General features: G+C 47.3%; 1 long non-coding RNA gene across 1 annotated transcript in view; it reads right to left on the bottom strand.

The window, feature by feature from the left end:
- Window positions 1–13,423, bottom strand: part of LOC309533933 — a 274,946-nt gene that overhangs the window by 100,761 nt on the left and 160,762 nt on the right. Inside the window, exon 2 of the long non-coding RNA XR_014220544.1 lies at window positions 5,541–5,771. This is a non-coding gene — a long non-coding RNA (uncharacterized lncRNA). The remainder of the gene's footprint in view (window positions 1–5,540; window positions 5,772–13,423) is intronic.

Here is a 13,423-nt window from a genome sequence, read left to right as displayed (position 1 = left end):
CCCTTCACTGCAGGTTCATTAAGGCTTTTTCCATAGAAAACAGGCTGCATTTTGGGGGCCGCTGGAGCGTTTGATATTTTCCACTCCGAGAGTCAAGGGCATTTACAGTCGGCGTCAGAATGTTCTGTCAGTCTGAGGGAAGCACTTTGAAGTGTTTGTGGTCTGGGCCACATCTGCAGGCAACATGTGCCTCTCCAGCAGTTGCTCTCTGCTGCCCAAGGATCTTACTCAGCTCACATTCCCAGAGTCATGTGACAAGGAACAACACTGCTTAACCCTTTCCTACGGCCGCAGCCAGCTTCCTCCGAGAACGCTGGGACCGTTGATACATGCAAAGGAGACCCAGAAGCAAAGGAGACCTCTTCTTATGCTGCTGCTTCTATTCCTACCGCTGTATTTCCAAAGCTATGGAAACCAAGACGACTTCATGGATGGATGACGGCTAACAGATTGAGGTTGAATCCTGACAAGACAGAAGTACTGTTTTGGGGGGACGGGGGCGGGCAGGTGTGGGGGTTACCTGGTCCTGAATGGGGTAACTGTGCCCCTGAAGGACCAGGTGCGCAGCCTGGGAGTCATTTTGGACTCACAGCTGTCCATGGAAGTACAGGTTAATTCTGTGTCCAGGGCAGCTGTTTACCAGCTCCACCTGGTATGCAGGCTAAAACCCTACCTGCCTGCAGACTGTCTCACCAGAGTGGTGCACGCTCTAGTTATCTCCTGCTTGGACTACTGCAACGCGCTCTACATGGGGCTACCTTTGAAGGTGACCAAGAAACTGCAATTAATCCAGAATGTGGCAGCTAGACTGGTGACTGGGAGTGGCCGCTGGGACCACATAACACTGGTCCTGAAAGACCTCCATTGGCTCCCAGTATGTTTCCGAGCACAATTCAAAGTGTTGGTGCAGACCTTTAAAGCCCTAAACGGCCTCGGTCCAGTATACCTGAAGGAGCGTCTCCACCGCCATCGTTCAGCCCAGACACTGAGATCCAGCGCCGAGGGCCTTCTGGTGGTTCCCTCATTGCGAGAAGTGAGGTTACAGGGAACCAGACAGAGGGCCTTCTCGGTAGTGGCACCCACCCTATGGAACACCCTCCCTTCAGATGTGAAGGAAATTTGCAGCTTTCCTATCTTTAAAAGAAATCTGAAGGCAGCCCTGTTCAGGGAAGTTTTTAATATTTAACACTGTATTGTTGTTAACACTTGATTGGGAGCCGCTCAGAGTGGCTGGGGAAACTCAGCCAGATGGGCGGGGTATAAATAATAAATTAAAATTATTGTTGTTATTATTATTCACAGATGGCCTGAGCTTAACTTTACTAGCCTGAACTGAAATTTATCCGGTTAGTCAGTAGCCAGAATTCGAGGGCAAATCCAGAGGAGATCCCTGCCCCAAACACAGCTTTGCAGTTACTGTGCATGTGTGTGTGATGCACATGGCCATTACATCACCCACATGTTGGGGTGATGGTGAGCATGACAGCATTTGTAGCCGAGAGCATGCATGTGAACTTAGGACTGGGAATGAAAATGCACCGATGCTGCTCTGCCACGTGGAGCTCTGCCACGTCAAAGACGAGGCAGGCGCATTTTAATGTTCCTTTCCCTTGCATGCTCAGAATTTCTGACGGGCTTTTGGCATGCACTAACACATTTGGTGAAAGGGAACAGTCGCTAGGAAAATATATGGAGTTGGTGCAAGCACTTGTATGAGTGGTTGCTGCAGTAAAATGCTACTGTAAACACACCCAAATGGCCTCAGGTATAATAATAATAATAATAATAATAATAATAATAATAATAATAATAATAATAATAATAATAATAACTGATATTCTTTATTACTTATTCTTCATTCTTTATTCTTTATAGCCTGCCCATCTGGCTGGGTTTCCCCAGCCACTCTGGGCGACTCCCAATAATAATAATAAAGTGATAAAACACCAAACATTAAAAGCTTCCCTAAACAGGGTAGCCTTCAGATGTCTTCTAAAAGTCAGATAGTTGTTTATTTCCTTGACATCTGGTGGGAGGGCGTTCCACAGGGCGGGCGCCGCCACCAAGAAGGCCCTCTGTCTGGTTCCCTGTAACTTCACTTCTCGCAGTGAGGGAACTGCCAGAAAGCCCTCGGAGCTGGACCTCAGTGTCCGGGCTGAAGAGGTATGTTCACATCATCACTTTCTCTGCATCCAGTGCAATCTTACTGCTAGTTTGATGCATATTTCATTTCCTCAAACCAGTTCCAATTTGACTAGAAAGACACATTCTCTTGATAATTATTACTTAAATAGTTTGAGGATCTATACAACTGTGTAACATGCAGAAAACAGCATTTTTAGAGAAATCAAAAACTGGAACTGAGGGAAGTTGGGGGGTGGGGTGGGTGGGTTCTGTGGGGGGAGGGAGGAAAAAAGGAGGGAAATAAGGATGATATGTTTCTGGATAATATGTTTTGTTTTAATTTTGAATTAAAAAAATATTATTATTATTTTAAAAAAGAAAGACACATTCTCTTTGTACTTGGAAATGGGCATGCGCAGACAACAGCTTCATGAATAGTTGCTCAGAAGGGGGAGTCGCAGGGGCAGGGAAACCCAAAAGCTCTTGTGACCAGGTGATGACATCACCACCACCCCTGTCATACAAACAGCACTGTGCAAATCCACTTGAACCCCAGTGAAGCGGGACGGAGGGACAGCCTTGCTGCATATTAAGCCACCAGTGTGAACATACCCTTTGACTGGATGCAGCCAGTGGCGTAGCGTGGGGGTGCAGGGGGGGCCGTCCGCACCAGGCACAACATCTGGGGGGGGGCGCTTGCACTCGCAGCTCTCTGCCCCTACCTGGCTCACTCACTCTCTCTCACTGCAGTGCTGGCTGTGCAAATCTGATCCGAGCCGCTGGGTCGCCACCCACTGTGGAGGGGGTGGGTGCCAGGCGTGCGGTGCGGAGAGAGAGCGAGGGACTATCTGGGGGAGGAACAGTGCAGCGGCCGCCCAGCGCAGCACTGAGCGTGGGAGAGAACCACACCAGACCAGACCAGGCAGCAGCAAGAAGAAGCTGGCAGCGGCGGCAGGTTAGGGGTTAGGGGGCACAAATTACTTGCCTTGCCCCGGGTGCTGACAACCCACGCTACGCCGCTGGATGCAGCCAATTGTTTTCAAATACGTCTACAATGGAAGCATCGTGGTCTTTTAATGTGCCCTCATTTCTTCTTTTGCACCCCTCTAAACTTGGGAGGTTTACGAAGCTCTATGAAAACATGTTAAGGGTGTTGCTTGTAGGATGGGCATCCACAGCACAGGCAAGAACGCCATTAAAAAAAAACACCCTGTTGTGTAGCTCTGGCTCTGGCTATTGATAACCAGAAACACTCTTAGAGACACAGGAAAAGAAAGAGCCTCTTGCCCTCTGCGACACTGAGGCAGGTCATCTGGAGAGCAAATACCAGCAATTCTTCATTCTAGATGCCAGAGGGAAGGGAGAGCTCTGAAACTTACTTCTCTGTGGGGCAAGACCCTCTAGGAAGAGTGCCTTTCAGAGCACAGCTGGAGAGCCAAACAACGTGCAATGAAGTAACTTCATATCTCTATGTTACTGTAGTTTAATATTTTGTTGGAAGCTACCCAGAGTGGCTGGGGAAGCCCAGCCAGATGGGCGGGGTTTAAAAATAATAATAATAATATTAATAAATTTATACCCCACCCATCTGGCTGAGTTTCCCCAAATGTTAAAAACAGTACAGCATTAAATATTTAAAACTTCCCTAAACAGGGCTGCCTTCAGATGTCTTTTAAAGATAGGATAGCTGCTTATTTCCTTCACATCTGAAGGGAGGGCGTTCCACAGGGTGGGCACCACTACCGAGAAGGCCCTCTGTCTGTTTCCCTGTAACCTCACTTCTCGCAGTGAGGGAACCGCCAGAAGGCCCTCGGTGCTGGATCTCAGCTGAGCGATGGAGGTGGAGACACTCCTTCAGGTATACAGGACCGAGGCCGTTAAGGGCTTTAAAGGTCAGCACCAACACCTCCTCCTCCTCCTCCTCCTCCTCCTCCTCTTCTTCTTCCCCTTCTTCTTCTTCTTCTTCTTCTTCTTCTTCTTCTTCTTCCCCTTCTTCTTCTTCTTCTTCTTCTTCTTCTTCTTCTTCTTATTATTATTATTATTATTATTATTATTATGTTATACCGGATACGGGGAATGGCAGGAGAACCATCACGCTCAGGACTGTGAAGAAGGGGGAGAACAATAGTCTGATCCTGCCTTAAACAACAACAAAAGTAATTCAACATTATTAACAACAACGGGGACGCAGGTGGCGCTGTGGGTTAAACCACAGAGCCTAGGGCTTGCCGATCGGAAGGTCAGCGGTTCGAATCCCCACAATGGGGTGAGCTCCCGTTGCTCAGTCCCTGCTCCTGCCAACCTAGCAGTTCGAAAGCACGTCAAAGTGCAAGTAGATAAATAGGTACCTCTCTGGCGGGAAGGTAAACGGTGTTTCCGTGTACTGCTCTGGTTCGCCAGAAGCGGCTTATTCATGCTGGCCACATGACCCAGAAGCTGTACGCCGGCTCACTCAGCCAATAAAGTGATATGAGCGACGCAACCCCAGAGTCGGCCACAACTGGACCTAATGGTCAGAGGTCCCTTTACCTTTACCTTTTTAACAACAACAACAATTTTATTATTTATACCCCTCCCATCTGGCTGAGTTACCCAAGCCACTCTGGGTTGAGGCCCTAAGATGCACTGTGGTCTCATCCCATTACACTTTGACACCCCCTCCCCTTATTTTTATTGTTATTAACACAGCTGCCCGGCATCCCAGCAGCCCTGCCCCTGTCTCCCAGCTGATGTCACAATAGGCAGGTTTCCAAGCAAGCATCATATTGCCCTGAGAAAGGGATGTCTGTCAGTCTGATGGGGATACACTTGCCAAGGCCCATGGTGCCCATAAGCGATAATGAGCAGGAACTGTGAAGGTAAGAGGAGCTCAGATGTCAAATTCTTGAACTTGGGGGGGACCCCATGCATTGGAAATGGAAAACCAGGAGGGTGTTGTGTGTCACAGGATTGTGCCTTGACTTCAAGGGGAACGCTGGGGCGATGGGTTTGGCTCGTGCTCAAGTGCTAAGAGATTGCCACACTGGTTTTCCCACATATTGGAGGACAGGGAGGCCTTGGGAAATGCATAAATGAATCCTGCTATTTCCTAGCAACCAAAGACGCCTGCTCCTTGGGAGAAAGGCTATGGCAAACCTAGACAGCATCTTAAAAAGCAGAGACATCACCTTGCCAACAAAGCTCCGTATAGTTAAAGCCATGGTTTTCCCAGTAGTGATATATGGAAGTGAGAGCTGGACCATCAAGAAGGGTGATCGCCGAAGAACAGCTGGGCATGTTTAGCCTGGAGAAGAGGAGGTTAAGGGGTGATATGATAGCCATGTTCAAATATATAAAAGGATGTCATATAGAGGAGGGAGAAAGGTTGTTTTCTGCTGCTCCAGAGAAGCGGACACAGAGCAATGGATCCAAACTACAAGAAAGAAGATTCCACCTAAACATTAGGAAGAACTTCCTGACAGTAAGAGCTGTTCAACAGTGGAATTTGCTACCAAGGAGTGTGGTGGAGTCTCCTTCTTTGGAGGTCTTTAAGCAGAGGCTTGACAACCATATGTCAAGAGTGCTCTGATGGTGTTTCCTGCTTGGCAGGGGGTTGGACTCGATGGCCCTTGTGGTCTATTCCAACTCTATGATTCTATGAATTGATGCTTTTGAATTATGGTGTTGTAGGAGACTCTTGGGAGTCCCATGGACTGCAAGAAGATCAAACCTATCCATTCTTAAGGAAATCAGCCCTGAGTGGAAGGATATGTGGATCCCAAATTGGCCTCCACAGTCACTTACGGAGTCCAGACCGTGTGATCACATTCGCCAAAGAAGAGTAGTTTAGGAATTTCATTCAAGTAATTGAATTTCAGGACTTAATTTGAGCCAAGTTTGCCAATACTGCTCTGTCCTAAAACATAGGAAGTAGTCAAACTTGAACGCTCCATTTCTTCACCACCAATTAAGCACCACCACTGTTCACACATCTAAAAACATGTGTCAGAATCCATGGGTACGCAGACAGGCTTGGGCCCTTTGCAATGTTTTCCTGTCCATTAAGTCTTTCATATTTGGTCTTTATGATTGCAGTTCCTCTGTTGGCCAATATCCCAAACCACAATACTCCACCAAACATACCCCAGTGAGGCAATCCTGTTTTCCTTTCTCTGACAGCCAGCAGAGAGTGTGACTCACAAACGGAACTGGATTTACCCCTTTAATGATTCATTCGTTTTGGGGGAAGAATCTGTGTTTCTATGGAAGGCCTTGATCCAGCATCCCTTTCTGGCAGTGTTAGTGTCAAGAAAGCACCCTCAGAGGTCAGAATGTTGGCAGCACAAACGGATCGAACTTACCGTTTGTTATGATTCATCCACCTCCTTAAACATAATATAAGGAGTTTTACTGGAAAGCCCAACACTACTAAGAAAGGGCAGTTTTTCAAAATTCTAAAAATACTAACTGCACCATCCAGGGTCCTCTTCTTGCTGCTGGATTCTGGTCCTGGAAAACAGGATTGTTTTATTTGCTCTGTGCATTTCACAGGGATTTTTATTACAGATGTTGCACCTCTGGTGCCCTACGAACAGGTGAGCACAGTCTAGTCTTTATAGACAAGACAATGGCTACTTTCTCTCCTTGGATCTTTCCAGTGCTTTTTCCACCACAGGGCGAACCCTACCAATCCCTCTGGCAGCATAAGAGAATGACTTCCTGGCTTGGTCCATATACAGGTAACTCACTCATTTAAGATTTTTTTATTTATGATGTAAAAATGGCATGCATGGGTGGTGGGGGAAGGATAAAGTTGTGAAAATGGGAGGGAGGTGGTGGTAGAGCAGGAGAAAACAGGCAACAGCCCAAGAAGGGAAGAAGAAGAGGAGGAGGAGGAGGAGGAGGAGGAGTTTGGATTTGATATCCCGCTTTATCACTACCCTAAGGAGTCTCAAAGCGGCTAACATTCTCCTTTCCCTTCCTCCCCCACAACAAACACTCTGTGAGGTGAGTGAGGCTGAGAGACTTTAGAGAAGTGTGACTGGCCCAAGGTCACCCAGCAGCTGCATGTGGAGGAGCGGGGACGCGAACCTGGTTCACCAGATTACGAGTCTTCCACTCTTAACCACCACCACTACACCACTACCACTTAACCACTACACCACACTGGCTATCAAGCCTTCATGAGAGTGTTTAGGTGAGGAAGAGGCAGTTGATGAGGACGATTGGAGGAGGCAGACAGATTTGCGGAGTGGAAGAGCTCATTGAGGGCCAACAGATTGTTGAAGCATTGGAGAGACCCTCCAACTCCCAGAACCTGGTGAGCCTTGAAAGTAGGAGAGCAAAGAGCTCAAAGACAGAGGACAATGCCATTATCCAAGAGGCTGCATTCTCTAGCCTCTCTCTGTAAATATTGAACAAAAAGCAGATTGTAAGGACTTTTCCTTGTCTTCTCTGTTCCTGGCAACCTGCTGTGGGGATTGGTTCCTCTGCTGCCTGACACCCATATCAGATGCAAGTAACCATTATAAATCCATAGCTAAAACTATATAGACCTTTCCAGACAAACAAAGCCATTGTTGGCCTTTACCTGTAGCACCAGTCCCATTCTCATGGAATACCTAAAGGGGAATAGCCTTGTTGCAGTGGGTGGTTGCTTTGGCAAGGTATGTGTGCAAATATTGTTGCATACTCCAAGACTAGCTGGGAAACGGGCATATCAGATTGCAGCCTGAATCATATCCTGTTAGATCATCCCCGCTTCCCTTACTGGTGGAAAGTTCCAGGACAGTATTGCTGGGGTTCTTCCATTCAGAGCAATTTAACCATAGGATGTCTTTGTAACGTTTGGCTTGTTTGCAAATATACAAAGCAGAGTGAGAGTTGGGCCACATACACTCTGCAGTAGGTAGCAAATCTGTTGACCCATAATAATGAAATGTGTAAAGATGCCTGAGGAATTCAACCTCTTTAAATTCAAACATGAACCATCCTCTCAGACTAATTTGCGGTTGAGAACTTAATTATCCGTTGGCATTCACACTTCCTTTGACAGTTCTTCCACTGACAGTTCTCAACTAAAAAAAAACACATGAAAAGGCACTTGCTAATTTCTTTTCAACGTAAATACTTTTAGAAGTGCATATTTTGAGAGAAAATACACTTAAAATACATATTCACATACATATTTAAATATACATTTTCATGTATATGAAGATGGGCAGAAAGAAAGTAGGCAGACTTAAAAGTGACATGGATCAAAAATCTCCACAACCGTGTTTCCTGCTTACAATGCAAACCTTCTGTGAATTGATGTTTAGGGAATACATCAACATAAAATTGCCATGCTTTTTTATGCATGACTAAAGTCTTGAGTGTCTTAATTTTTTCCCTGTTTAAAAAGTGCCCCTCCCCCATCCTGGAATCTATTTTACACTCCTAAGTACAGTATGCGGGTGGTGCCGTGGGTTAAACCACAGAGCCTAGGACTTGCTGATCAGAAGGTCGGCGGTTCGAATCCCCGCAATGGGGTGAGCTCCCGTTGCTCAGTCCCTGTTCCTGCCAACCTAGCAGTTTGAAAGCACATCAAAGTGCAAGTAGATAAATAGGTACCGCTCTGGCGGGAAGGTAAACGGCGTTTCCGTGTGCTGCTCTGGTTCGCCAGAAGCGGCTTAGTCCTGCTGGCCACATGACCCGGAAGCTGTACGCCGGCTCCCTCGGCCAATAAAGCGAGATGAGTGCCGCAACCCCGGAGTTGGTCACGACTGGACCTAATGGTCAGGGGTCCCTTTACCTTTAAGTACAGTACAGTTCAGCGCTAACCTTGGTCAAATAGTGGTGGTGGTGCTCAGTGGGATCTGAATAGAAAAGGCACCCAACTTTTCATACATCAACGACAACTCCAGTTCTAGCTTTCTGATATGTGGGTGCAGGGGCACGTTGGCTTGTTGCAGTCAAAATGAGCTCTCTTTGAAACTCCAGCTCTTTGTTTGATCTCTTATTTGTGTTGCTTGACTACTGTCAGTCCTAGCAGGGCCGTCTTTACCCAGGGGTGCAAGGGGTGCGGGGCACCCGGGCGCCAAATTCTGGGGGGCGCCAGGCACCCGCCGCTGAAGCCGCCCAAGCTCTTAACCTAGAGTAGGCAAACTAAGGCCCGGAGGCCAGATCTGAACCAATCACCTTCTAAATCTGGCATGTGGACGGTCCAGGAATCAGCGTGTTTTCACATGAGTAGAATGTGTCCTTTTATTTAAAATGCATCTCTGGGTTATTTGTGGGGCATAGGAATTTGTTCGTTCCCACCCCCCATATAGTCCAGCCCCCCACAAGGTCTGAGGGACAGTGGACTGGCCCCCTGCTGAAAAAGTTTGCTGACCCCTGCTCTTAACTATCTACCTGTTATGAAATAATAAATAGTTCTGATTAAGCTAGAAAAACAAAATACATATATACCTACGTATTACTGAAACGTATACCTACTATTTCACTAAAGGACTTTCAACTTTGTGCGCTCATTTACCAAAGACACGCCGTGCCAGCAACGGCGCTTGTCATTCACAACAGCGGCGCTTGTCAGACTCAACGGCAGCGCTTTTCATTCATAATGGCACTGAGCACATGAAATTAACTCTTACGTCAAAATATTATGTTACATATTGTATTGAGCTGCTATGCGGCAGCAGGGTCAGTGACACCTTTGACACGACTGATGTTTCTCCTAAATAGGTGCCTAAACAATACTTATAAGTTTAAGTGTGGTGGTGGTGTATACTTAAGTATAAGTGTATTGTACATAAATGAGCAAATTTAAAAGTTTGTTTCTTTTTCCTCCCTTCTTTCGTAGACAAGAGATAAGGCGTAAGCGTGGTGTCTGACATAAGCATAATAAAAGTTAATTGGGGGGCTAAACTAAATTTGGGGGCACTGGGTGGATCTTTGCACCCCGGCAGCACATATGCAAAAGACAGCGTTGAGTCCGAGTTGTGGGTACCTGGATCCCTGGATATTTGTGGATGCCTGATGATCGTCTTCCAAAGCAACTACTCTACTACTAACTTAAAAATGGAAAGCGTAATGTTGGTAGTCAACAAAAGAGGTTTAAGGACTCTCTCAAGGCAAATCTTAAAGAATGTACAGTGGTGCCTCACAAGACGAAATTAATTCGTTCCGCAAGTTTTTTCTTCTTGCGAGTTTTTCGTCTTGCGAAGCACAGTTTCCCATAAGAATGCACTGAAAATCAATCAATGCGTTCCCATGGAAACCGCCTTGAGACCAGGTCCGGGGACAGTCTGTCCCCCGACCTCTTCTGAAGGCTGGGGGGGGGGGACAAGGGCTTTTCTTCCCACCGCCAGCCTTCAGAAGTCTGTTCTGAAGGCTGGCGGTGGGAAGAAAAGCCCTTCTCCCCACCTCCCGCCCCGCAAGCTCCGGGGACAGGGGCGCTTTGCTGCCGACCACCAGCATTTTAAAAGCCCCCGCTGTCCCGGGGCGTTTTTAAAATGCTGGCGGGCGGCAGCGAAGGCTTCGCTGCCGCCCGCCAGCATTTTAAGATCGCCCGGGAAGTCTCCGCTGTCCCGGGAAGGCAGGCGGGGGGAGCAAATACTTTTGCCCCCCGTCGGCCTTCAGAAGAGGTCCAGGACCTCTTCTGAAGGCCGGCGGTGGGCGAAAGTCTTTGCTCCCGACCGCCAGCATTTTACAAGAGGTCCCCGGAGATTTCCCTATGGGCTTTCTTCTTGCGAAGCAAGCCCAGAGGGAAATTCGTCTTGCGGAACGACTCAAAAACGGAAAACTCTTTCGTCTTGTGAGTTTTTCGTTTTGCAAGGCGTTCATCTTGCGAGGCACCACTGTAGTATAATCACTGACAACTGGGAAGCACTTGTCTGTGAGCGCTCCAGTTGGAGAACAGCCTTTACCAAAGGTGTCATGGGCTCTGAAGATGCTCGAACTCAGGACGAAAGGGAGAAATGTGCTAAGAGGAAGGCATGCTTGGCAAACCCCCACTGTGATCAACTCTCGCCCGGAAACCTATGTCCCCACTGTGGAAGGACATGTGGATCCAGAATTGGCTTCCACAGTCACTTACAGACTCACTGTTAAGAGCGTGTTCATGGAAGACAATCTTACTCGACTACGAGCGATCACCAAAGAAGACGACGACCTGGATCCGAATGGCAGCAAAGCTTATACTATAGCAATGATTTGAGGGGGGCTTCTCTGAAGTTTCTCGTTTGAGAACTCGCTTGGCTGGGGTGGGAGAGACGCAGAGGGAGAAAAATCACATCTGGCTGGCTCTTATCCCAGATAAATTCTCTCCCCTCCATTCATGTTTCCTGCGGCTTCGGGACAATCAAACTAAGGAATGTTTCCATGAACGTACCTTTCAGAAGGCACAGTATGTGAGCGATATGCCCCAAGAGCACCCCACTGCTTCTTCCTTTCCTCGGCTTCTACGCTCTGCAAGGCTTTCTCCAGCAATTACGTAAAACACTGTCAATATCCTGGCAAGCCTCAGCCCCTGGCAGGATCAAAGGCCCTGATGTGCCAGTCCTTGAAACTGAGGATAAACAAGAAGCACGGTTATCTGTCTAGGAGTGCCAATCTTCACACACAGCTCTGCAACATAAAAGACTGAAAGGAGAGCCATATTGTGAAGAAGAATATATTCTTAAGATGGCTGTTCAGTATTATTATTATTTAATAATAATAATAATAATAATAATAATAATAATAATAATAATAATTTTATTATTTATGCCCCGCCCATCTGGCTGGGTTTCCCCAGCCACTCTGGGCAGCTTACAACGTATTCAAAAATTGTAAAACATTAGATATTAAAAATTTCCCAATACAGGGTTGCCTCCAGATGTCTTCTAAAAGTCAGGTAGTTGCTTATTTCCTTGACATCTGATGGGAGGGTGTTCCACATGGCAGGCACCACTACTGAGAAGGCCCTCTGCCTGGTTCCCTGTAACCTCACTTCTCGCAGTGAGGGAACCGCCAGAAGGCCCTCAGAGCTGGACCTCAGTGTCTGGGCTGAATGATAGGGGTGGAGACGCTCCTTCAGGTATACAGGACCAAGGCCATTTAGGGCTTTAAAGGTCAACGCCAACACTTTGAATTGTGCTTGGAAACATACTGGGAGCCAATGGAGGTCTTTCAAGACCGGTGTTATGTGGTCTCAGCAGCCACTCCCAGTCACCAGTCTAGCTGCCACTTTCTGGATTAGTTGCAGTTTCCGGGTCACCTTCAAAGGTAGCCCCACATAGAACGCATTGCAGTTGTCCAAACAGGAGATAACTAGAGCATGCACCACTCTGGTGAGGCAGTCTGTGGGCAGGTAGGGTCTCAGCCTGCGTACCTGATGGAGCTGGTAGACAGAAAAGCAGGGAGAGGTGTTAAATGTTCACATTTGATACCAGAAGGACAAAACATTGGAGCTTAATCCTTGTGGACAGCCTCATTCCCCCACTCCAAGGTGTAATGGGACGGCAGATCACAGCTTGAGGAGCAGCTATAGTTGAGAGAACACATACTTTGAATGCAGAAGATGCAGGTTACCGGTTGTTGTTGCTGCTGTTTAGTCATTTAGTCGTGTCCAAGTCTTCGTGACCCCATGGACCAGAGCACGCCAGGCACTCCTGTCTTCCACTGCCTCCCGCAGTTTGGTCAAACTCATGCTGGTAGCTTTGCGAACACTATCCAACCAACTCTTCCTCTGTCGTCCCCTTCTCCTTGTGCCCTCCATCTTTCCCAACATCAGGGTCTTTTCCAAGGAGTCTTCTCTTCTCATGAGGTGGCCAAAGTATTGGAGCCTCAGCTTCAGGATCTATCCTTCCAGTGAGCACTCAGGGCTGATTTCCTTCAGAATGGATAGGTTTGATCTTCTTGCAGTCCATGGGACTCTCAAGAGTCTCCTCCAGCACCATAATTCAAAAGCATCAATTCTTCGGTGATCAGCCTTCTTTATGGTCCAGCTTTCACTTCCATACATCACTACTGAGAAAACCATAGCTTTTGCTATACGTACCTCTGTTGGCAAGGTGATGTCTCTAGGTTACAGGTACCTGATAGGATTAGGAGAGGCCAGGCATACCATATCTGTGGAGCATGCACATTGAACACCCCCTATTCAGTCCATCCAAGTGCCAAAACAGATCTGCCTACAGAACACTGTTTCTTTCCCTATTTTTGTGTGACTGATTATTTGCTCATAAATGCCAGCAGCGTATAAAAATAACCATTGCCAACTAAGCCTACGAGGGCTGATTTTTTATTTATTTTTTGCACGTGCAGCTATGCTACATTTATTCCCCACAAAAAAAAT

The sequence above is a fragment of the Podarcis vaucheri genome, assembly GCF_965113315.1.
Source record: "Podarcis vaucheri genome assembly, chromosome: 6".
NCBI lineage: Eukaryota > Metazoa > Chordata > Lepidosauria > Squamata > Lacertidae > Podarcis > Podarcis vaucheri.
The sequence above is the reverse complement of the archived record's forward strand: the minus strand, read 5'-3'. Positions and strand labels throughout refer to the sequence as shown.